This window comes from Nelumbo nucifera, chromosome 1 (genome assembly GCF_055504915.1).
Source record: "Nelumbo nucifera cultivar China Antique chromosome 1, China Antique-T2T, whole genome shotgun sequence".
NCBI classification, from domain to species: domain Eukaryota; kingdom Viridiplantae; phylum Streptophyta; class Magnoliopsida; order Proteales; family Nelumbonaceae; genus Nelumbo; species Nelumbo nucifera.
Window position 1 is genome coordinate 85,094,071 of NC_142649.1, and position 5,835 is coordinate 85,099,905.

Consider the following 5,835-nt stretch of genomic DNA (forward strand, 5'->3'; position numbering starts at 1 on the left):
TGATCTCAGAGGCCATTCTTATGGTCCAAATCTTTTGCATGTTTTTAAATCACTCTAGTTGACATATTTTTCAAAAACTGTATTAATTTGATTGATTGGACAAAGATTATTTGAAGCTTTGGTATATTGTTTGCAAGACCTAGATTAACAAATCTAGACCATTGAAATAGTCTACTAAGATCAATATATTGATCTCAAAAATTCATACTACGATTTCAACCAACATAGACCATCCAAATATTATACCAAATCAGCCCAAAAATCAATTCAATAAAAATGATTTCCTAGACTTAGAATAATGGATTAGTCTCGTCCAAGATCAAACCCAACCCATGACAGCTCTATTTAGCTTAAGATTTATCATTCACCATTAACAAAACCATAAGGGGATTTGACAAGATATGAAAGTGAAACTTACAAGGGGCCAAACATCTCAAAAAATAAAATCGTGGATATTGTATAAAGGTGAATTCTTCCCTCCTGCATTATTAAAGAAACTTTAGGGTTCATCCTAATAATGCAACAAAAAAACTATGTACATCAATGATTAATCATGTATGTAATGTGTCAACTATCTTTAGCATTGTTAGAAAGTGTATGTCTTTAGCTTCAATTAGCATGATGCACATTATGATATTTATTGTAAATGAATAAAGTACATATTTGATTCATGTTATTGTAATGTGTTTCTGTGTAATACCCTTAAACTGGATACATATGAAACTCGTGTTAGTTTATAATTTTCACAGTCGTTGGATAGATCTAGGGAGATTTATCCTGTCAAGGCTGACACTGATTTGCTGCCAAGTTGGTTGGGATGGCTTGTCTCAGCTACTATGGTGAGACCTGAGGTGCATGCAGTGTGGGTTTTTTTGAAACCCTGAATCGGACCAAGTTCCAGTGTTGCCCTGGACCTTGGAGACAGATGGGCAAAATTGTAATGTTTATACCTGGCCCCTAGACTCGATTATGATACTACACTAAGTATCGAATTGGGTTGTGTTTGATGTGCCAATTAGTGAGATCCTTAAAGGGAGTCAAAACCTGAGTATGTTGGGACAGTCCGAGAATTCATCTGAGTGGGTGATCATGGTGATAGAATCAACCCCTTTGTCGGACAGTGAATGGTCGAAAAACTGTACTCTCTGATGGAAACCTAAACTGCCGGTAGTAGATTTCAAATATGTTTGAAAATTGGTTTTGCAAAATATATTTATATAGAGATATACTTATATATTATGTTTTTACAAATTATTTGCAAAATGTTTTAATTATCGGGATCCATGTGAGTAAAGAGTGCATCACCTTAACTTACAACCGAGGGAGAGGTTATCTCTTGTCGGATAGTGTCGGATCATTATAGGCTGAGAGGTTAAGTGTAAGACCATTGAGGGTTATACCTAATGGGCTTGCAGTCCTTGGGCTTTCATAAGATGACTGGACCCAATGACCATTTAGTGTAAATGTTGGGCTTATTAAGAGCCCATGGTGATGGATTTAGGGGTTCACTATGTCGTATAGTGAATTCGGTCAGGCCTTGTAACTAAGGCTGGACTGAACCCATGCGACTAATATGTAGATCAATGATAAGGTCCCACGCCATACAAGGAGAGCCAAGCTAGCCATCATTAAAAGGAAGTGAGCCTAAAAGCTTAATGGGCCTAAAGCCCATTTCGAATTGGGTTAATTGGATTAATTAATTAGGGACGAATCTAAGTATGGATCAGCAGATGAGGATAAGAGGATAAATCTTATCCACTTAAAGAATCTAAATCCAAATAGAGATTTGGATCAGAAAATTCTAATTTGATTAGGAGTAACTGATCTTGATCTGTAGATAAGATAATGGATTATCCTTATCGCTTAAAGAGTTCAGATCCAAATAAAGATTTGAATAAAAAAACTCCTAATCAGATTAGGAGATCATCTCTTTAAGGGTTATATATAAAGAGTAGGGCGGATTTGAAAATATACACAACACATTTTGACTATTCTGCCATTAGTTTTTTCTCTCTGTTCTTGTCGTCTTACCCTATTCGATCTTCATTTCTTAGAATTGATCAAGATTTGATCTTGATATTGTTTCTTGCTAGAAGAAACAATTCTAAAACTGTACTCACTACCCCATTCGATTCTTACTGAAGAATCAAAGATTCTTGGTGAAAAACTACCTGTTGATCCTACCTCATCCTATGCTGTGTCATCTTCAGTTGAAGGAAGATTTAGTACTCTTTGGGCGTGAACACTTGCATTGGAAGGAGTTTTTTGCGTGGATTCCGTATCAGGTATACCTCTCCCTAATCTTAGTTTCAGATTTGGTCCGGTTTGGTTACAAGAACGTATCTTGAAAATGTAGTTTTTTAAATTGGGAATACGATTCCTGGATGGGAGAAGAAATTTTTGAAATTTCGCCCAACCTTCTTGTAAGGTTTGGCCATCCATATAATGGATCTCCCTTCCCTTCAGTAGTATCAGAGCCAGGTTTAAATCTTGAACCAATTTGCCAATACCAATGTTTTAAAAGGCGTACGCCTGAAGACGCGCCTCCGAGCGAGGCGCCCCCAAAACGCCCAAAGGCACATGATAGAAGCGGTCAAACCTTTTAGGCATACACCTTTTAAACATTTGGCGTTTTTAAACATACATGTTATTTGTTTTTAAGTTTTTATGTTCTAATTGGTGGGGCCACCATTATATCATGGTCCCTATTGTATACAATCATCTTTTAAGTGTAAAAGAGGGGGAAATATCCCTCTTTGGATTATGTTCTAACCCAAACATTAGGGCTTGAAAGAGAACTTTGAAGACTCTGAACTGTGTATGTGCGAACTACAAGTTGCAAAGAACAAGACTCACTCAGTTTCAAGTTTCAACCTTCAACTTTGAGTTCGTGCAATCTGGTATGTTTTTTTTTTTTTTTTCTTTTCCTTTCATCTTCTTCTTCCACACTCTACAACCTACAAGTTCAAGCAACCTGCAATTTCTTTCTTTCTTTCTTTTTCTTTTTCTTCGAGCAACCTGAAATTTCTCAGATGTGGTCTTTTTTTATTCTATTTTCAATTGCAATCGAATAGAGGTTGGAGGCTTGGAGCTGCTGGACCAACCAACCAACCTGGGCGGCTGTGAATTGTGACAAAGCTGCAACAGTTTTTTGGATAATAAGCTTCAATGGTTAGTTGTTATGTTCTCCATTTCTTTTTTTCTTTGTTATTTGTTTCTTTTTTTTCTTGATTTTAGTAGCTCTATCTCAGCCTTCTTGAACAGAGCTGCATGAATAAATTATGCCACACAGCCATGTTTAATGGACTGAATAGGCCAATTGGACAAGACCCAACTGCTGGCTGTAACTTCATCAGTTCATCTGTTCAGCCTTCAAATTTTTGCAGTGTTGAATTTGATAAATTTTGCTTTTTTGAATTTGATAAATGGTTTATTGGTTTTGCTTGTGAATTGCAGAAAGTAGAAACTGAATGCTCATAGAAATTAGAAATTTGAAGTGAATGATAGAAATTATAATTTGTGAATTTTAACTAATACTCTTTTTTTTTATTTGATTAGGTGCTGCAATTTAATTAAGTCATTTTAGTGTTATATATGTTTTTATGCTTAAAATATCTATTTTTTATTAGTACCCACTATAATTATAAAAAAAGATACATACTTGAGACTTACGCCTCTCATGTTCTGAGCTATGCCTCACGCCTCTAGGTAGTGGAACGCCTTGTGTCACGCCTCCGCATTTTAAAACACTCCTACAAATGGTGAACATACAAAATATAAGTATAAAATAGAGGCAAATTTCCTTGAAAGAAACTAATGCAAAATATAAAAACAGAAATGATAAAACTGCACCTGTTGAAGCTTTGGCACTACTTGTGATGGCCTCCCCTCTAGAGTAACCAGAGTAGATAAGAAGACCCCAATGAAAATAGGAGAGAAAATGAGCTGTATCAAGTTTAGAAAAAAATTATGTTCCAAACCAGCAATTATTCATTATAAAACAGCAAAGCCATGTTATCGCAAGTACTATCTCAGGTTGAAGAGAGAATCACCTGATCAAAGAGAAGGCGTAAGAAAGCACCTGATGCTCCTTGGAGAGTCACCAATTTACTCAAGTGCAGGTACCTATAAACCCAAATTTGAATTTCTTCAATGAAATTTCAAACTAACTAGGTCACAAAGGTGATCAAATATACCTGGATCAGAAGGTCATACGGAATAGACCAGCAATCATTTCGGGCATATGGAATAAGAGAAATGAAAGTATTTAATGAGAAAAAGCAGGAACTCCACAACTCAAAATCGATAGTTTCTACTTGGGCAATCCAGGTGCACCTGGATATGGAGTAATCAGAAATTATGAAAAGGTGTAAAATACTTCAGTTTCTAGAGCAACTTAGAGGTTTAGCAAGTAATCCCAACACAAGGATACAAAACTAAAAGATGTTATAGGACTCTACTTGAGGTTTTTCTTAATTTGTGCCTTTACTATCTCTAATGGTGATATGGGACTGGTTCAGGATTTTTTTTTCAAACAATCAGCTTATGGTGCTCTGCTTTGTCAAACTTAGAGGAATTTAATAGGTGTTATGGTAAGATGTATGGGCCATCATTTGGTTCTCAATAAAAGATCTCAAGAGTGCTCAGTAGATTACTAGGTTGACCCTACTCTCTAGAACTGGGGAGTTTGGAATTGGAATGACTCAAGTGTTGATCTTACATAGACAGAATAGTCCAAAACATCAAAACCAGGTTTTAACAGGTCAAATGACTCAAATTCATCCAACTGTAGCTTCCTGGATGACAAATACAGCCAACTCGGAAGAACTGTTTCATTTCCTTCACTTATTTAATGCCTCATTTTCTATTTCATATACCATCAGTAAATCATGTTCCATCGAGAATATTTAAATAAATAGCATCAGTATGCCAAAATACTAAATCTGGAATAAGAATTTGAAAAATAGTAATTGATATATGAAATCATCAGAAATAGCAGACAAACAGTGTAGAAATGTGAAAGAATGATGGAAAATTGAAGAAACTCACGAAACTTCTTAGAGTTGTGCGTCGAAAGAATTGTGAAGTCTGTGGATTCGAGGCTTGGAATACTAAACCACAACTATTGTCATTCTTCTGATATGTTTAGCTTTCATACACTGCTCTGCCTTAGAGATTTGGATCCATTGAATCATTTAGAATAAAGGAGTGGGAGGAGGTGAGGAGGGTTATTTGGAGGAGGAGAGGAGATTAGAAACAATTTGTTTTATATTTAAACAGAAAAAAGCTCAAATGAACTAGATCAGAAAGAAAAATCTAAAATCTCAAAGCCCTAACCTGTTGCAATGGAGTTGTTGTGTTCTTCTTATCAGTTAGGGCTACTTCAAATCTTCAAAAACCCTTGCAATGTGATTCATTTATTGTTTGCTTTCAATGCCAATATCAATCAAATGTTGAGAGGGGCCTTGAACAATCAGCGACGCAACCACTGTCCGCTACGACTGTCGCGTCTGTTCTCTGGTTCGATAGGTAAGCGGAGAGAAGAAAACGAAGTGAAACGTCTCAGCTAGATTTGCAATTGGGCATTAAAATGAAGGAATAAAACGTGGTGTTGTAAATGGTATTTAATACCAAAAAAGCCCTTAGTGGTATCGAATAGTATCGAATACAATATTAAAGGTATTTAATACCAAAAATGCCTCTCATGGTTGCTTTTTCTATATAGAGGCACTTTTTACTAAATGCCTCTACCGTACAGACTCTAAATATATGTTTCCATATATTATAAATAAATCATGTTAAAGGCTTTTAACGACTTAAAATTGGCATTACATA

At 35.7% G+C, this 5,835-nt stretch overlaps 1 long non-coding RNA gene across 3 annotated transcripts; it reads right to left on the bottom strand.

The window, feature by feature from the left end:
- Window positions 1–213: 213 nt before the first annotated feature.
- LOC104599492 (uncharacterized) lies at window positions 214–5,604 on the bottom strand. 3 transcript variants are annotated; one of them, XR_016075928.1, is made up of 7 exons: window positions 5,338–5,604; window positions 5,050–5,168; window positions 4,197–4,335; window positions 4,053–4,125; window positions 3,853–3,945; window positions 3,662–3,752; window positions 214–480 (listed from the first exon to the last, which is right to left on the bottom strand). It is a non-coding gene; the product is annotated as an uncharacterized LOC104599492 (long non-coding RNA). The 3 variants fall into 3 exon arrangements; XR_735523.3 differs by lacking the exon at window positions 4,197–4,335 and having other exon boundaries at window positions 5,338–5,600; XR_735522.3 differs by lacking the exons at window positions 4,197–4,335; window positions 5,050–5,168 and having other exon boundaries at window positions 5,338–5,596.
- Between the last annotated feature and the right edge of the window lie 231 nt (window positions 5,605–5,835).